Here is a 20289-nt window from a genome sequence, read left to right on the forward strand (position 1 = left end):
AGTGGCCCGCCACACCCAGCCAGGACAATCCGTGGAACGAGAGAGCCCGGCGTGCAGCCGCAGAGAGAAGTCCCTTTGGATCCCTCAGGGGTGCGGCTCGACTGTGGTCACTTGTCTACAAAGGGAGTAGCAGTAGCCCTAGGAAGCAGAGTAAGCATTTGATTTTTCTAGGGATCTCCTTTCAAATATTCAAATTTCCCCAAGCTCCAGTAAACTCCCTCCCTCCTTCCTCCTGTCTTGGAGTGCCAGCTCCCGCACCAGCTTCCTAATCTCCTCAGCCACTCCTGACTTCAGAAAGCCCTGTCAGGACTGCTGGGACCAGGAGCAGCGGTGCAATGGAAGGAACAAATCCCACAAGAAACTCCAGATGTGCAGTTCTGCAGAGGAGCTCTGACTTCAATCCATTTAATTAAATTTTGAAATTCAAAATGGGATCATTTTCAGCTCAAGCCAAGACTTGGCTGGTGTGCGTTCATTTGCTTGAATGATCTCAATGAATACCACAGCGACTTTTTATTGGCTCGGACAGTGGATACTGCTGTTGGTTCAAACAATATATTAAAAAAAAAAAGTTAACATTTGCAAATGCACTGGTGGTAATGGTGATGAGATACATCAGGGGGGAAATGAATTCTTGAACTGAGATTTGAAAGTTCTCAGGGATGGGAGTTGAGGTTAACATTTGCTTTGTGAACTGCTAGCATTCAGATTTTGGCCATAAAATACATGTACAAATAATTGGGTCATATAGTAGGTCTACAGGCAAAACATCTGCTGTTCATTTGTGTTGCTGAAGGGGCAGCAACAATCTATATATCATGAGTAACCTAAAATACCTTTGAAGAAAGGAAAGAAAGTCTCATTACAGTAATAAAAACAGTCCAGCTTTATTGTTATAAAAAATTGATAATTCCTTTGATAACATTCAATCACTCCACTCTCTCTGTTGTTTCTTGCTGTGGTTAACAATATTGCATTATACACTTAAAGAATTAAGAGCTTGAGCAGGGTTTCGAGGTGTGAGCACAGGGTGAAAGAGGAAATTGGACTAAGATGCCACATTCTGCGCATGCTTGCTGCCCTCGCCCTATGACCGCTGACCTTTGGTGAATTTCTGTATTTCCTTTTCTGGCCACTAGGAAGCATTGCCAAAAATCCTGGGGGTTGCTGGGGCAAACGGAAATGAAGGAGGAGCAGGTAATCATTTTACAAGGAAGACGAGAACTAGGGCACTTACACTCTTGTCTTAAACTTGTTTCCTTGGCCATCTGCTGCCACACACGGATGCAGCCTATCCTGGCCAGCATGGCAAGCTGGGGTTCTTCCTTTATGCTAATGGTGTATTTGAAGTATCCCAAACAAGAACAATCAAGAGAGAAATGGTACTTGTATTTAATGACCACGATGGACTGCATATTAATTGCTTCAAAATGAAAACTGCTCCCTGAATGTCAGTTGTCAATATGGAAGAAATCCATTTAGAAAGTAACTGATTTGGTATCCTGGGATTTTATTGTTCTGCCCAACTGTCCTGACCAAAATGCCAAGAGGGTACACTGATCAAATCCTAGCTTCTCATAAGAGCCCCCTGGGGTTTTTCTCTAGCTGAAGTGGACAGCTGGTTTTATCCACCTTGAAAATTTCCTAATGCAAAGTGTCTCCTTAGGAAGGATCCGGCACTTGGTAGATAGTTAATAGACAGGCATTATTCATTACTGATTTTCCATATTTAGAAATTTCTGGAAGCTAAAGAAATTTCCTAGCATCACACATATCCAGAGTAGGAAGATCCCATCAGAAAATATTCAAAATTAGTGGGTCTCAGCAGAGACAGTGCCACAAGGGAGATCATCACAAATATGGGAAATCTAACCATAAAAGGAGACTGATAGAATCCGATTGTTGAGTCACACGATGACCATGATACAGAACATAAAAAGAATGAGGTAAGGGAATAATGCTATGGGAAACTATTTGTGACTTACTGTTCGGTGGGGGAGGGGGAGAAAGCAGCTTACACGTCGCAGTGGACTTAAATGTCCAATCTAGAGATACACAACTGCATTGGGGAGCACCAGCTAAAGAACGCAGATGCCTCCAACCCCAAACCATGCCCATGCCCCTACTATCAGTTTTCTGGGTAAAGAGGTATGTGCCTGCTACTTTACATGCACCTTGTAAGAGATGAAGAGCCTTAAATTCCAGATTTGTCAAATTTAGAAACTCCCACCTTGCCGTAAAGGTGTAATAAGGATTAAATGACATGCTGTGTTGTCCGAAGGTTTAAATGAGTTAAGATGTAAAAGTGCCCGTCATGGTGCCATGTATTAAATGCTTAATTAGTAATAAATACTGATTTTATGAATTTTACTATCATGCCAGTAGATTCCATCTTTCTGCTCAGAATTGATGCATTTAAACTGAGTGATAATCTGAAAAGATATACGCAACCCCAAGTTCATGATTTATAATAGACCAAAACTGGAAACAACCTTAGTGTCTAAGGACAAATGATTGGATAATAAAGATGTGCACATACATGGTGGAATACTACTCTGCCATAGAAAGATGAAATCATGCCATTTACAATAAATGGACGGACCTAGAGGATATCATGCTTAATGAAATAATCAGAAGGAGAACGAGTATGTGATTTCACTGATGTGGTATGTAAAGGAACTAAACAAACAAATGAACAAAGTGAAACAAAAACAAGCCTTTAGTCTAGAAGACCATTTAGTGCTTATCAGAACGAAGAGCACAGGGAATTGCGTGAAGGATAGAAATGGACTTTTAGGAAGTGGTGAGCCTGTTGTAGTATATAGAGATTCTGATTTATAATAATGCACACCTGAAACTTATATAACGTTGTAATGCAATGTTATGTCAATAAAACTATATTGGAAAATAAGGGAAATTATAGATACCGCTCCCATTGATTAGAAGTTTCATGATTTCCTTCCTCTATCTGCCTAGACACGTCTAGATCCCTGACATAGAAAGAAGTCCCTCCATTTTTATTGTTTGTCTTAGTCTGCAAGGGTCAAGGTCGCTATGTGAAATACCACAGACTGGGTGGCTTCCACAGTTGATATTCCCTGTGCTCGAGGCTGAGAAGTCCAAGATCAGGTCAAGTTCTGGTAAGAGCTCTTTCTAGCTTGGGGGAGCTACCTTCTCACTGTGTACTCACCTGGCAGAGATAAAAATTTCTCCTGTTTTCCCTCTTCTTAAAAAAACACTAATCCCATCCTGGGGGTTCACCCTCACCAACTCACATAAACCAAATTATCTCCCCAAAGCTCCACCTTCACGTACCGCAACTCCAGGGATTAGGACTTCCAAGAATTTGGGGAGAAAATAAACACTCAGCCTACAGCATTTTCATTTTCTCTTTTAATTTCAAATGCCATTTTGCATAATAGGTTTGATTTCCAATTTAGAAAATAAAAACATTTTTCAATGGAGCCATCTGGAGTTCACCACCCTATGAGCTCCATGTCAACCTGTGTCCATTCCCTTTTAGAGAGAATGCTCATTTCTCTTTTCCCTTTCACCCAGGCCTACTGCTTCCTACAGTTTCTTCTTTCCCCACCACCATCCCTTCTAACCCTATGATCCTTCTCCCCTCTCTCTCCCCCACCCTCATAACTTCAGTACCTCACTTTGTTTAGGAGTGGCCCCTAGTTTAAAATTATTCTGCTTGCCAATCCACCTTCTGTGATTCCTTGCTTTACTCCTATATATATGAAAACATCTTTCTGACCTGCTATACTACACATGATTCCCTCAAACTATGTCCATTGTGCTATAAAGTGTGACCATTTGTCTATGTCTTTGCTTATGGTTGAATAGTATTCCACTGTGTGGACACACCACATCTTCCTGATCCAGTCCTACACCAGTGGCCACTTAGGCTGTGTCCATGGTCTAGCTAAGGTAAATTATGCTGCAACAAACATTGAAGAGCAACAAGAACATTTTAAATGCATAATTTCCTTACTAGAAAAGTTAACTTGTATTAACTACCATGTGTTAAGTACTATTATTATATTTTCTTATTTGCCCTTCAATTAACTTGTTAATTTTCTCAAGATATGTTGTTATATTTTCCAACACATATAACTCATGTATAGAGATAATAGGAATCATTCTGAATAGATTTTTTTCACTTAAAACGTGTAGCAATATACTTATGACTTATGCACAAAACCCAGGAAATTTAAGATGTTTAATCATGCTAAATATTTCATCACAGCCTTTATGACAGTACTAATTCTCTATTTTTACAGTCTCAGGTTTGCTTTGCCACCATTCTGATACCCCGTGTGACACTGTACTGAAACATACTGGAAGAAAAAAGTCTCCACCATTGACAACATCTCCCTATATCAGGAAATATTCTTCTACACTACATTGCTTGGCAATTCTATTTTATCAGGTGTTCCATTTTCTAAACTCACTTCCTGTTAATAGAGAATAGGTTGTTCCTAACATTTTGCTACGAGATGTGACCCGGCAACAAACATTCTTGGAAAAAAAAAAAGGCTTTATTATGCACACCTTTGATCCTATATTGCAAATGATTTCTAGAAGGGGAATGGCTGGATCAAAGGATTTACAATTTTGTTAAGGTTTTGTTACATACTACCAGGTTGTCCTCAGAAAGGGAATATTATTTCAACCCTCAATAAAGACTGTAAAAGTGCCCACTTCCCTGTACCCTTACCAACACATGTCAACATTTTTTAAATCTCTGCTTGCGATATGCAGAAAATATCTCACTGGTGTTAACTTGTTTCTTTTAGTTGAGCTGAACATTTTAGTCCCATTATACATGTGTATTAATTGAGTTTATGAGGCAGCTTAATAAATATCATCTGTAAATCATATGCCCTTTTTTGTAAACAAACATTCTGTGATGTGAGCAGGAAAGGTATCATTATCCCTGGTTTTGGAAATAAGGAAATTGATGCTCAGAGAAACAAAGTGATTTTCCCAAGGTCAATGAAAGATCAGCACTTCTAGCACTCTCCCTAGTCCGTTCCCAGTCTGATGCGGCTAAGTAAACAAAGAGCTGGTAGGCGAGCCAAGCTTTTCCAAAGGCAAATAAAAACATAGCATATAGAATCCGGTAATGGAGGGAGCCTCACCCTCTCCTCGGCTCTAACCTTCCCATTCCAGTGTTATCTTGGCAAAAGAAAGCAAAGGGAAGAGGAAAGTAAGGCAGCTGGGCTTGGGAGGTCTCCCAAGCAGAACTAGAACATATTTTATTGGCTTCAGCATTTGGCGTCACCATGATAGTGGAGAAGACAGTCTGTCAGGTGCCTCGGGGGTAATCACGTGGTCTCCCTACCAGTGTCCTATCTAGGTTGCTCCAGCCTCCCTGGTCCCAGCGGGTTTCCAGTTTGCCTTTCACATGGAGATGCAAAAAGAAATGGGCCACTAAAGAGACAGTTGCTTTATCTCACCCCATACAAATATGCTCAGTTCTTCATTTTAATTTCTGTGCTATTTTAAGTAAGATGCAAATGCACTAATTCCCTTCCATCCAAGTCACATTTTATGTCTTTCCAAATTATTCATTCCTTCCCCCACATCAGATCTTCAAAGCTGACCTCTGTGGTAAATAATGCATTATTCTTTCAAATCGCTTAATCATGAATACCTATTCATTTTACTGGACAAAATACATATAGACATATATATAAGGAATATGTATGTATGTATACATAATATACCCACATGCACATATAAGTACTGTAGATATACACACACAATAAATGTCCATTGGGCTGCATAAATGAAGGCACGAGATATGGAAGGAAGGGATCTGCAGACTACCATGTGTTAGGTACTATATTATTATATTTTCTTATTTGTCCTTCAAAGTAACCCTCACACAGGGACAAAATGATGCTGGGCTGGTCTCTCAGACCTACTGGGCATTCTCCCATCTCAGCTGCCATGACATGTGGAGTATTTCCAGTCGATCTACACCATATGACTGCATTTTGGGCTGCGTTAATTCAGAATGGTTCAAAGTTCAAAGATCTGACTCTTTACAAAGCCAAGGCCCAAGATGTGTCATTTTGTTTTCAGTCTCCATGATCAAGTTCTGCTGTGAAGACCAGTGGGTGGAATGCCTTACAAAATGGAAGCACCAGGTATGCCCCCCAACTCTTCAATCTTCCAGATTGCAGCAAACGTCTCCAGTAAGGAGGCATCAAGTGAATCCACTTTGGAGGCTCATTCTCAGTGGAGATCATTCAATCAATTGCCTTAAAAGATACACACTCAACTCTACCAAAATATCCCAAGTAATTCAACACTGAAATTACCAAGACAGGACAATCAGCAAGCTAAGACAAGTGCATCAGATGCCTTAGAAAGTTGAGGCATGAGGGATATCTCAAATTTTCAGCAGGGAGACTTGAAAGGGCACTTACCCCATTGGCCAAGAAGCCCCAGGTGGCAAATTATTTTGCACTGTGCTTACCTTAGGGAGCTACAAATGGTAACTCCCCAAATGCATAAAGGGCTAGAAACTTCTCAGCTGTGGTTCCCCCCATGACTATGATAGCAGCAACTATGATACAGCTATACAGAGTTTGTCCAGGCCCAAGACCATGTACTTGTGAGGGTTTTGTTGGAACATAAACCCAAGTGGTCAACCTTGAGAAGGTGGCCCTTCGAGGCCCCAGGGACCACATTGTTTGTCACCTCTGGAACTTTCCCTCCTTTTACTTACCATTTTTTTTACAAATATTTTAAATACCTTTGTTGAGATTTAAATCATATACCATATAACTTGTTCTTTAAAGTGAACAATTTAATGGTTTTTAGTATATTCATAGAACTGTCCAACCATGCTTTAATCAATTTTAAAACATGTCTCATCACCCGAGAAAGAAAGGCCATACCCTTTAGCAGTTACCACCACTCTCAACCTCCGTCCCAATTTCTCCCATCTCTGGGCATACATCAATATATTCCCTGTCTCTATGGATTTGCCTATTCTGGACATTTCATAAAAATAGCTCTAAAATGTAGTTATTTTAAGTTCTTATAAGGAAGAAAATGGGGGCTCAGACAAATTAATTTGCCCATAGTCACAAGTGGTGACACCAAGAACTATACCAGAGTGTGCCTGTATCTAAGGCCAATGCTAATCTTATCTTTCCATCCTGTACCTTCTAGAAGATCTGAAATCTCTCCTCGCCTTGGCCACCATTTGCTTTGTGACATGGGATGATTCAACTTTGGATATTTGAGAGAAAAGATTTGGGGATCACTCATCTGTAGGTATTCAGAGACAGGTTCTGGTTGAGCTTCTAGGCAGAGAGCGATGGGGCGGAGGAAGGTCCCACTTATGAAAATGGGTAAAAAGCAGAGGGAAAGATAGGTCTTCAGGCAATTCTAGGACAGAATTGAAGTGACACTGCAGAAATTAAATCAAGGATTCACCCCATTAAGATCTCCAGTGTGCAAAAGTCAGCAAATGAAACATGGCATGGAAGAAAGGAAGGATAGTAATAGCGATGAAGGGCAGAGTCAACTTGTGCATGAAAGGCACTCTGAAGGGGAATCCGAACAACTTAAGACAAACAATGGAAAAAACACAACAGGAAAATTCTCCTGAGCTAGAATATTGATAAAATGGGTTCCTCAATTTCCAGGCAAAACCAGTGAAAAGAGATCCACAGCTGAAGAAATAGTTTGTCTGTGCATGTGTGCGTGTGTGCATGTACGTGTGTGTGTGTGTGTGTGTGTGTAATATCCTTCAAGAACCCAGTCTAGAAATAAGAGGTCAATTACAAAAGAAACTATCAGACTGGCCCTCTCTGGGGATGTTTTTTTTTTTCCTTCTGATACTTAGTAGTGGATAATTTTTTCTAGGAAAAATGAATACCTAAGAGCCCCAACATTGTGGAATAAAAAGCTAGCAACCACTGTCATTATTATTAAAATTTATGATGGTTAGCCTGGGGGAGCAGTGTGGAGTGAAGGAAAAACCATCCAACTGCATACCCTAAGCTCTGGCTAGCAGTGTGGACATAGGAAATCATTCATGCCTGAAGTCTTGCTACCAGGATAAACATAGTACTTTCTCATAGCTTTATAAGAAGGGCAAAATGTGATGGTTTTTACTGAGAATTAAGCTGTACTTCCCAAAACATACTGTTATGTAAAGCACTGGGCAAATCAATAAAATTTGAGAAAACAAATTTTTTTTAAAAAATTACAAATTTTCACCAATAGAAATGGCCTAATGGTTTTCACTTTCTGAAAGTGGTTGTACTCTGTTCTTCTCTCCCCAAGGAGAGACATCACCACCCATGGAGACACGTGTTCTTTCCTTCCTCCTCTTCACTACTCAGCAACAACAGTTGCAAGCAGCTCTCTTCCACAAAGAGTAGCAACTCATCATGGCCTCAGTTCCCCAGAACTTGGCCCCTTCCTGCTTAGTGGATCTCACCAGCCCTCCCTCCAGAGAGAAGCTGGTGGTTCCTCCATTACATTGTGGAGGCCTGGTCATCGACCTCCATCCCCTACTTTGTATTGTGAGGCTGGGTTCCTGCCTGTCCTGAGACCTTTGCTGATGAAGGGAGCTTAACATTGAGGAAGAGAACAAGGTTAAACCTAATATCCACCTTCGGTACTAAATTTTCTCTCAAGACTGCAGCCATCACAGACATTCTAGAATTCAAAATTGCCAATTGTAGTATATACACTGTGCCAGATGTTCAAGTCCTGTCCTTTAATCACCATACTTCATAATCCATTCTGTTCTGTTTACTATTTTAGCTATACAGGATTGTATCCCAAAGTGCATTTTAATTCCCTTCATGGTTAGGGTTGCAGAAGTATGATGTCTCCAAGGAGATATGCAGATGGCCAAAGGACAAAAGGAAAAATGATCAGCATCATTCCCATCAGGGAAATGCAAATCAAAACCACAGTGATAAAATATGTGTGTGTATATAGTTATATTACACATACACATAATGGAATACTATCAGCTACAAAAAATAGATGGAATCTTGCCATTTGCAACAATATGGATGGAATTAGAGGGGACGGTGATATGTGTAAGAAGTCAGGAGAAAAAAAACACCAGATGATTAAACACATGTATGGAATATAAAGAAACAAAGTACAGCGAATGGAAGATTATAGGGTGACAGGTGACAGGAATTATGACTGGGTGCTGGATGATGTGACTGAGATGAAAATGTATGCAGAGGAACCTCCCCTGGTGGCCTATGGGTTGAGGCTCAGCGCTACCACCACAACAGCCCACCACTGTGGCCTGAGTTCGATCCCTGTGAACTCTGCTGTCTCACCCGCTGCTCCCCTCAGCAGTGCATTTCAGTAGGTCTGCCTGTTCTGCTCCCCACTGTTTCTGGTGAATCCTCTCATCCCCTTTACCTCTGGCCTACACCTTAGTTCTTCTGCACAAAAATAAATTCTTTAAAAAAAATGTATGCAGAGGTAAAGACATGAATAATAATCCTAACTCCCACAATAACCAGGCATTACTATAATAAGGTAAAAGATTCAGATATACTTCAGGAAGTGTTAGGTCTCCATTGCCTACATATTAGAATACGTTTAGAGCTAAGTATTTGCTCAAGGTTTTCTTTTTTTAATTTCACTAGAAATGAAGGTTTATTACACAATGATTACATGTCAAATATATAATAAAGTAGCAATATAAACTGAGAAGAAGCAACAAAAACATGGCACATTTACAAGGAAAAATTGATAAATCCATGATGAGAGCAGATGAGTTTTAACAAATGTCTTTCAGAAAGTGACAAATCAATCAGGCAAAAAATTAATACAGTCATAGAAGATTTGCACTACATCATTAACAAGCCTGGTCTAATTGAACCACACAGAACCCTGCACCCAATAATTAGAGAATACACATTACTTTCAAGCACATGTAGGAGATACTAATGAAATCTAATCACATATTGGCCATAAAGGAACTCTCAAAAATTCAAAAGAAATGCTTTAAGAAAGAACATAAGCTCTATTGAAAGCCCTAAGAACCAAGAACCAATAACAAATGGTGACAAAGGAGAGGGGCGGTGAAAGGGAAAAAGGAAGAGAAAGAGACCTACCAGCCTGTGTGTTTGGAAACTGAAATAGCACTCTAAATAATTCATAGAGCAAAACAATATGTAACAGAATTTTAAATATTTTGAAGAAAGTATGGTATATACTTGAAAGGTTAGTACTTTAAAAAAAATAGCTGCCACGGACCTCCCCTGGTGGCGCAGCGGTTGAGCGCTGGGCTGCAAAGCTACCCTCAGCCTCTGCAGCGCCGGTTCGATCCCCGGCCGCCAGTGAGGGTCCCACATGGCACACAGACCTCTCCTGCCGCGCCTGCTGCTCCCCTCGGCAGTGTATTTCGTCAGTCTGCCTGTCCTGTTCCCTGCTCTGGCTCTGGTGAATTCTCTCATCCTCCCATGCTTCTGACTGTGCCCAGTGCTTGAATGAATGAATGAATGAATGAATGAATGAATGAATGAATGAATGAATCTTTAAAAAAATAGCTGCCACATTGACTCTGCATTCCATTGATATGGATGATGGGGAACTGACTGTGTTAGGAGAGACCAGTGACTGGTCTCTTTCATCCACATTATATTTCTTGCCTTGTGTTCCCCCAAATACCAAAGAGAACCTTCTAATAAGGTTTTTGTCCAAAATGTCAGTTGGAATGTTGGAAAATAAATACAAAGAAAGATTAACTGATGGACAAGATAGGAGCTAAAGAAGGGGTGGAGAGATTATTCTTGGCAAGAAAGGAGGCACTGTTTTCTTCCAAGATGGGAGAAAAGGAAAAACAGTGGGTATGGACAGAAGTACAGAAAGGATTTAACAAGCTAGATGAAGAGAATTAACACCAATATTTGGTTATATTGCAACGCTTGGATTCTGAAGTCAGTTCTAGTAATGTACTTATTCCATTATTTTAGCTTGTGTCAGTTTCCCTGTACTGTCAGATTCCTCTTTCTTCTATATATTCACTGTCCAACTCAGGTTCCTTTATTTCCTTCACTGTATTCATTTTCTATATGGTGTTGATTGTATAGCATTTGTAATCCATGTGTTGCTGACGGTGACTTTCTAGATGAAGTGAAACATAATCAATCATGTCCAACCACCAGGAGCACCCAAGATAGATCTACCAAGACCAGCCACCCAAGGTTGCTACTTGATCACAAGGACAATTCCCACCCCGGCCACAAGAGGGAGCATCTTAACATTTGTCACACATCGATGAGGTTCAGCAAAACAAGAATCTTGGACATCCCTCCTTTGAAATAAATGGTACAACTTCCCAATGGAACACTTTAAGTCTGCATGCTCTCCAGTAACAGTTCTAAGTCAGGCACTAATCCAAGCACTTCAAGTGTATTAACTCACACACTCTTCATAAAAAGCCATAGGAGGCTGTCATTATTCATCCTGACTCTACAGACAAAGAAATGGGAGCGCTGATTTACAATATATGATAGATCACAGGAGCAAATGATTCTGAAGTCAAAATAAAGAATTGGTATTATCTCAAATAACTTTCTAAACCCCTCTGGCCTAAATCAGGCATCATCAATACTTTTCTATAAAAGACCTGGCCACAGTGCCTTTGGCAACTGCCAGTTCATCTATAGGAGCGTGAAAGAAGCCACAGATAATATATAAACAAATGGGTGTGGCTGTACTTCAATTTTAATGGATATGAAATTTAATTTTCAAGTAGCATAAACATAATTATGTAATTTTCACGACCCACAGAATATCATTCTTCTTCAGATGTGTTTCAATCATTTAAAAATATAAAATGGGGGCCTCCCTGGTGGCGCAATGGGTTAAGCACCACACTATGAAGCAATCTTCAGCTTCTGCAGCACGAGTTCGATCCCCAGCCATCCAGGGAGCAACCCACATGGAACAGCAGACCTCTCCTGACTCTCCCGCTGCTCCCCTCTGCAGTGTATTTCAGTAGATCTGCCTGTTCTGCTCCCCACTCTGTCTCTGGTGAATCCTCTCACCCCCAGCACCTCTGGCCTACACCCCAGTTCCTTTACGTATGAATAAATCTTTAAAAAATCAATATGGAAATGAATTCTTAGTATACGGGTCATATAAGAACAGGAGGCAAGCTAGATTTGGCCCATGGGTTGGAATTTGTTAATCCCTGGTGTAACTCTGTAATACTTTCTGATAACAAATCCACAGCAAGATAATCATTAGGATAATTTTTATTTCAACTGTGAACTATAACAACAACCCAAAAGACCAACTGGAGGGCAGAGAGATAGAAAAGAGTGGGAGGAAAAGAGAGATGGGGGAGGGGTATGGGTGGGGCAGAAACACTTTGATCCAGCCATTATGTTTCTAAGAATTTATTTTTAAGTAGCCATGAATTAATTTCTTCACAAAGTTAGTTTCTTCTCAAGGATGTTCATACCAGCAAGATTTATAATTCCTAAAAAGATGGGTGGAAAGCCTAGATAAATAGCATAAGTAGACTGGTTAAAAAAATAAAGTAAAGCAATGGAATACCATTTTCGTTATGTTGTAGAAGAGCATTAATGACCTTTGGCCATGTTCATAAGACAATCAGGAAAAAAAATGAAAGTATATTGCTATGATCTCATTTTTGCTAAAATCATATACACATAAAAATGACTGCATGATAATGCATCAAAATCAAACAATGGCTATCTCCAGCTGGTTAGACTAAAAGGTTTTGGATTTCCATATTCTTTGCTTTTAATATTTTCCACAATGACTATGTCTTTCTGTCATAATCAGGAAGAATGAAGTCAATCTTCTTACCTCCACCCCATTCAAGTAATGCTATAGGACTTCTAGAGAGTTTCTACAAGTTTCTCCTGCTTTCAGACATTTTTGTTTAGGTCCATGAATTTTTTTTTCCCAATGTGACATCAGTGAATCCACAGAAGACCATCAGGTATATACAGTCATGTCACCAAGCAACAGAAATGCAGTACTCAAGAAAATCATACTGTGCCCCAAACATCACATTGTCCAGAAGCTTCCCTGGAGGTTATTTTGAAAAATTTGTTGCAAAGTAAATAATTCAAATATTACATGAACTTTATAATCCCAAAGGGAGATTTTCCATTCATAGAATATCTGATAACTGGGTAGGAAAAAAGCAGATCAACCCCTCAAAAGTCTTCCCAAATTAGTTAATGATACAGCCCCACTTCCTCCATCACTACACAATACTGAATACCCATCTTAATCCTCCCTGAATTAAGGCAGGGAATAGAAGACATGAAAAACAACCCTAACATAGGGCATTATGGAACTCACAATATATCCTCAAGTGATCACTGGTCAAAAATGAAGCTGCATCCAAGCAGTCAGCCTGGTAAAAACTGTCAACAATGCATTAAGTCCTAAATTTATCTAAATTCAAGCACTGACCCAAAAAGTTCTTGCCCACAAATCACTTTCTCTACAACTCACAGGGCTACTAAGAAACTCCATAAACCTCTTCGGCCTCCCATGCCAACCTGGCCAGCAAATCTCAGCGACTTCGCTATTCCAGACCTGTCACCTGTGGCCACTGCACAGTATTAAAGTCCCTTCCTCATCTAGAGTCTCCCGCTCATGTTCTATGCCGCTTCTCTCTGTCTCTGGCTTCACTGCTGCCCCGGTTTCAAGATTTCTCTGAATACTTAAGAGCATGCTAGATGAATTCATCTCTTTCCTGAATCTTGACAGAAAGAATGCTCTTTCAACTCATACCTTTACCACCTTCTGACAACACTGCTTTCCCGGAAGGTTTTCTGGTAAAAACTTGTTATTCTGCATTTATTCTTCCTATCTCAACACTGAAATATCCGGGAACTCTCCCTCTTGTTCACTAATCCAGCACCAAGAACATATTCCTGAGCCCTGTGTCAAAATCTCTGATCTCCTGAAATGCAAGCCACCAGCCATAGACCTCTCCATGCCTCGTGCTAGCTATCCATGTGGTGGCCTATTCTGGATGATTTCAGATCATGGGTTACTGACAATCCACCCCAAGCCCTGACATCACTCTTCAAGAGTCCACTGATCTCTGTACGTCCTTCCAGTCTACCAGACCTCTAATGCCACTTCCTCTGCTATCCTGCATGGAACTGATGACTACAGATCCAAGACCACTCTGCTTCTTCCCACCAGTGTTCTGCCATAGCTCCAATCCCCAGCCCTGATCCAATACTAAAACCTCCCTGCTCTACCCACCCATCAGAGAAAGTTGTGCATATCTCCAATCTTTGCTTGAATCTCAAAGACATCCCCTTATACTTGTCATCAGTCTGTTCTCTATTCTCCCCAACGTGAACCTTTTATTACTCTGCTCAAAAGCCCTGTAACTAACCAATTTCAGCATTTGACTTGCTCATGTGCTTCATTAACACAATTGTGGCCTTCGGCTAAAACATCCTTAACTTTCCACATCTCCAGCATCAACATTTACAAATCACATCCATCCTCATTTTTCTTCCCTCAAGAACAAAGACTGTGAAGGCTCTCATCCAGTTCCAGGGCAATCTGTCCCACTGCGCTCTGGCAAAAATCCCCTCCTATCACCTCTTGGACATGGGCCCTCAAGTTCCCGCCTACTCTCAAATCATTCTTTCCACAAAGGCCCTTGCCTTTCAAACTACAGTTATGCCAGAGTCTCTTCGATGCTTTCATTGTTTTTTTTTTTAAATACCTGTCTCTTAAGGACAATGTTCCCTGGAAACCACAAATTCCTCCATCACAAGCGCTAGACTACACACTAACAGGCTTCTCCTCCGTCATTTCCTACTTGGTCTTTGAGGGTCTGCTAGACTTAAACAGCCTGCTCGGCCACATCATTTTGGTTATGTGCAGTTCTGCCCTCCCAATGGAGTGGGAACAACCCACTCCATCAGTTATAGGACCTAAAATAATGCAGGATGCCAGACCCAACAGAGCTCCTTTCAAATTAAACAAGAGCAAAACGCTTGATCACCGTGGGATAATGGGTACATATCATGACGAATGCCCGGGAGGTGGGGGGGCATTGACCAAGGTATGCCTTTGCATCCCAGAGACAGATGAGCAGGATGCCTTGTTGACAAGATTGGAGCCATGGGTGAGGGTCGGGTATGGTTTCGCTTACAACACCGGGTCATGAAGCAGATAAAAAATACCTGGTCAGCAGACTCATCTCCCCCTGAAGCCCTAGATGACATAAGCACATTTTCAAGGTTCACCCTCCCTTTCTCCTTGCTCTCCTACCCCATGTAATTGATGCTGTATGATTATTCTACCAATAAAAAGGCCAAGATCTTGCTCATTCGGAATGTCCTGCATTGCACAGCTTGCTCCACGGCTCCTGTTTCTTTGTCAGTGTGGTGTTGTCAATGCAACAACCCTTCGATCTACAGTATCTGCTTCCTACCCTTCCCACATCACAGAAGGGGCTCTTAGTAAGGTCGGCACTGACCTCCCAACACAAAACTCTGTGGCCTTTTCACGGTTTCTCTTTTGGACCTCTCTTCTCTGTCACATGATGTTGGACACCTGCTCTGTCTTGAAAACATCCTCCTTTTGCATCCATAGCAACGCATTCTCTTGGTTTAACTTGCACCCACCCAACTCACAGCTCTTCTGTAACACCTGCACAGAACTCAGGACTGCTCTTGACAGGTACAGGTTAGATGTTACTTCTTCTATACCTATTTCCGTTGTCCCGACTTCCCTGCCCTCACACTATCTCACCACTGAAATGCCCTGGTTAATTATGCCCAATGCCCAGTTGAGATGGTAAGCAATGACACAGCTTTTCAAAGATGATAGCCTTATGTGGATATCACGTGATATCATCATTTCATTCATGAAAAAAATGAGAGACACAGCATGGGTTGGGACGTTGGTTTGTTTTAAAATGGGACTAGGAACATTATTTTCAAAACATATGACAGGGAAATGAGACAAAAGTGTTCGAGGGGCCACAGCAATGCCTGGCACAAAGCAAGTCTCATGGTAAGTGTTTATTAATTCTGAATCAAAAGTCAATGAGACTCCTTGGCAACAAGCACTTGGTCACTTATAAAAACAGAAAGGCGGGTAAACAGGTCACATCAGCCCAGCAAATTTGTGTACAGGCCAGAGGTGAGAATCTCCTGGCACAGGAACCAAGGCATGCAAACAATGACATGGCAGCCCACTGTCTCTGGCGAGAGACTTCCAGGCTTCTCTCCATCATCCCAGCCAGCAGCAGGGTGAGAACCCACCTCAGCAAGGAGGGAGGAGGAGCTGGAGCCCGAGCTCCCAAGACTGGCAGACCCAGCAGGCACAGAAAACATTCGCTGCTGCACCAACCAGTGTTCAGTCAACATTCTCCGTCCGCACGGTGACCCAGCGCACCTTGGCACACCCCCTTATAAAGTCGCCAAACAGCAGCACAAAGCAAACCAGTGGCAGATGGACTGGGTCCTGATTTTTGCAGTCATCCTGGCATTCTGCAGCCAGTCCTGGAGTGCGTCTCCTCCCCAAGATTAATGAGGTCACCACGGGAGTTTGTGAATAGACGCAGGAGGTGAAACTGCCACATTTCTTTAGCTCCTCTTTTTTGGCTGTCAAGTAAAATTACCCAGTGTGGCTTTAGTAGTGCCCAAGGCAATCACAAATTTAGCACACATTACACATATCCATTGCAGCTCTTCCACTGTGCCCCTTATTCAAAGTGGCATTTGATTGTATTGGGAAAATATTGGTTCTTATATAAGCTTCCTTAGCCCGTATAAAATGTACTGTCGCTGACGACCGAAAGGATTCAGAGATGTTTACATAACTTGACACTGATCTTTTTGAATTCAAGTGAGGTACTAATATATAACAATTTTCCATAATGGGATACAGCTTTTTTTATAGCCATTTTCCTGAAAATATAAATGCTTAAGAACTTACCTACACAATTTATACAATTTGTGATGCAGGCAACTTTTAGCACAAAGCAAGAGAACATGTCACCTATTATCTTTCACAAGTGCCAGGACTCATCTGTAAGCCTTTAAATGTCTCAAGGTATTCATCTGCCTAAATATAATCTCATTCTTACTTTGCAGAGGCTGCGTGGATTCACTTTCCATCCAAAGGAACACACTGTGGGTGACATTTAAAACATGCAATGCCAATTAATGTCTGTGCTTCTTTAGTTCAAAATTTGGACAAGTTTTGTTTCAAACCAAGTTTCCACTCAATCTGATCAGCCATAAATAGAGATATATCTTTAAATGTGCTAAATACAAGGTCAAGGACTTTTTGTAGCATTTCTTAACATCACTGTAAACAGTGGCATAAAAATGGAAGCTGACAAGGAATGAGGTGCAAGGACAGTGTGAGACTCAGGAGGAAGCATTCAGGAATCAACTTGCCTCTGTTCTTGGAGGCCAGCGTTCCTTCTGAAAGTTTTGAAACATGAGAAAGTTTCAATACCATGTTATATAGATACTTCTGTTTGGCAAACGGAGTGGTTCTACATGCTTTCAAGAGAATGAACAAAACACAAAGATGAAAGGCAAAAAATAACAATCACACTGATCTTTCCCACCCAGAGATCACAGTGTCCGAGCCCAGGTCCTCCCTGTTTCAGTGGCCATGGGGCAGTGAGTGGATACACACATCTCCACCCAAACACACCGGGCAAAGCTGAGATCGCCATGTGTACAGAGCTCTCTTTTTTAATCAGCATTACACTATAAATATTTTCTATCACTAAATATCCTTATAGACTTCATTTTAATATTTACATATAAACCCCATCATATGGATGTGCCAAGTTAAAAATAGGATTTAAAGAAAAACTACAGTATGCAGATATGGTTGGATTATTTTTTAACATTTATTTTTATTTATACAAGAACTGGGGTACAGGCCAGAGGCACGGGAGGGTGAGAGGTTTCACCAGAGACGGAGCGGGGAGCAGAACAGCAGATCTACTGAAATACACTGCTGAGGGGAGCAGCAGGTGGGACAGGAGAGGTCTGCCGAGCCATGTGGATTGCTTCCTGACCGGCTGGGAATCGAACCCACACTGCAGAGGCTGCAGACAGCTTCACAGCGCTGCACTCCAGCCGCTGCGCCACCAGGGAGGCCCAATATGGTTGGATTTAGATAGAGAAGTGCTAAGCTTCTGAGTGGTTAAAGCAGCCATACTAACAAATAAGGTAATCCCTCATTTTTTTTTTTTCCTAATCGTACGGAAGGCCTTGGGAAGCACTGGCATTGAGGCAAAAGGCAACCAGATATCCATGCTGCTGGAAAAACCAAGATCAAAGGCTATTGGTCCAAGTCTCATCTTTGTCCTAAGTCCTGCGAAGCTCCTCACTCCATTTAGGTTAAAGCTGAAGCAAGCGAGAGAATGTGGTGAGGAAGCAGGGTGTGGCCAAGGCAATACTTTGGTCAAAGATGTTCTGCTTTAATCTGTTACTGAGCAAAAAATGCTTGTGCTGCCAAACACATAGGAGTATACATAAACACACACACACACACACACACACACACACACACAATATACATAAACTGACTAAAGCTGTGAAGACCACAGGCTTAGGAGAAAGAACCCAAGATGGGGAGCTGGGAGGACAGCTTCCCATTCCAACTCAATCACGTCAGCAGTGGCCATAATAGAATCATTTATTTCTCTTAAATTTCCTGATCTATGAAAGGGGAGACAAAATAGCCATCTCACAGGATTATTACCTGCAATAAAAATCATATAAATATCACAGCACTGGGTGCCTAGTAAGTACTTAATATATGCTAGCCAAGGCTGAGTCTACCTGCTCAGTGGTCCCCAGAAAAGATAGAACGTGGCCATGAAATCAAGTGCTCAGATTCACATAATCAAGTGCTTATAATCCTGTACATAATTTAAAACATCACCAACCAGAGAGCTCAAAGGTTGAGACCAGGATTTGGCAAATTTTTCCGTAAAGGTCAGATAGTAAGTATTTTTGGCTCTGTATACGGTACCATCTGTCACAGCTATTCAACTCTGCAAAACCGTCAAGAGGCCATATGTAAACAAATGGGCAAATTTTAGTAAAATTTCACTCACAAATATAGGTGGTCTGCCTACGGATCCTACTTTGCTAACTCTGGTTTCACAGTGGCATGACTGCAGGCAGGCAAGTAATTTGGGAAACTGTAGCACAAAGTCCTCCATAGAACTTGTCATAAGGATAAAAAAGAGAGTATGAGCTTAGTGATGAAGGAGCCCAGTTGGAGAAATATAAGCTACATTCTTGCCCCAATGTTCTTAACCCAATCACAAGTGATTTTCTTGAACTGGAAGATTACACTTCACCAACCTGAGTCAATGGCAACCAACACAGCACCTGTTACTAGGGAGCCACAAACCCTCCAACAATCCCAGCATATCCTCTGCTAGCAGCTGCAGAACATTCCAGTGCTTGTGTCTGCCTGTATGCGTCCACATCTTGTGAGTTTAGCATGTGTCTCGCTTACCTATTGCTCCATACTCCTGACTCCAAGAAGCAATTTGCTGTATTATCGCTCAGTTCCACAGATTACCTGGGGAAAGCTAAGACTTTCTTACTGGGGACCTCTCTGCAGTTGCAGTCAGATGACAACTGTGGTCATGAAAAACTTGGCAGGGCCAGATGTCCTTCCAGTTCAAGATGGCTTCTTCACTCACAGGTCTGGCACCTCAGCTGAGATGGCAGGAGCAGCTGGGGCTTTCAGACATCTCATTCCTTTTCGTCTTTTAATATAATATTTGATCATTCTCAAGCATGGCGGGGTAGCTGCACTTCTGACTTGGTACCTTCCCAAACAAGCCATCCAAGAGACTCAACAAACACTGCAAGGCTTCTTCTCATCTAGCCTAGAAAGTCATGCAGTTTCACTTCCACCACATTCTACTGGTCACAAGTCACCTCAGATTCAAAAGAAGGGTTTAAATACAAGGAAGCATGGTTGGTGTGGAAGCTATCATTGCGGCTCGCTACCACAGGCTTGTCAAAGGGGATCCATTTTGAAGAACAAATTTTTGGAATTGCACTTGGCTGACTAATTTAAAAGCCTGAAGCAAAACCAAATCAAAAATGCACAACCTATTCATAAATATGTATTTCTAGTTGGCAACAGTGTGCAACATGTTCAGAAGTTTGGTCAATGTTTCCTGACTTTCCTAAGGGACTCACAGAGCCACTTTGCAATAAGATGTAGAGTCTCCTCAAAGAAGCTACT

At 41.4% G+C, this 20289-nt stretch overlaps 1 protein-coding gene across 2 annotated transcripts in view; it reads right to left on the reverse strand.

The window, feature by feature from the left end:
* FGF13 (fibroblast growth factor 13) overlaps window positions 1-20289 on the reverse strand; it is a gene marked incomplete at both ends in the record, with an annotated part of 420784 nt that overhangs the window by 281353 nt on the left and 119142 nt on the right. The gene's annotated exons all lie outside the window — the stretch shown is intronic.

The sequence above is a fragment of the Talpa europaea genome, assembly GCF_964194135.1.
Source record: "Talpa europaea genome assembly, chromosome: X".
Taxonomy (NCBI): domain Eukaryota; kingdom Metazoa; phylum Chordata; class Mammalia; order Eulipotyphla; family Talpidae; genus Talpa; species Talpa europaea.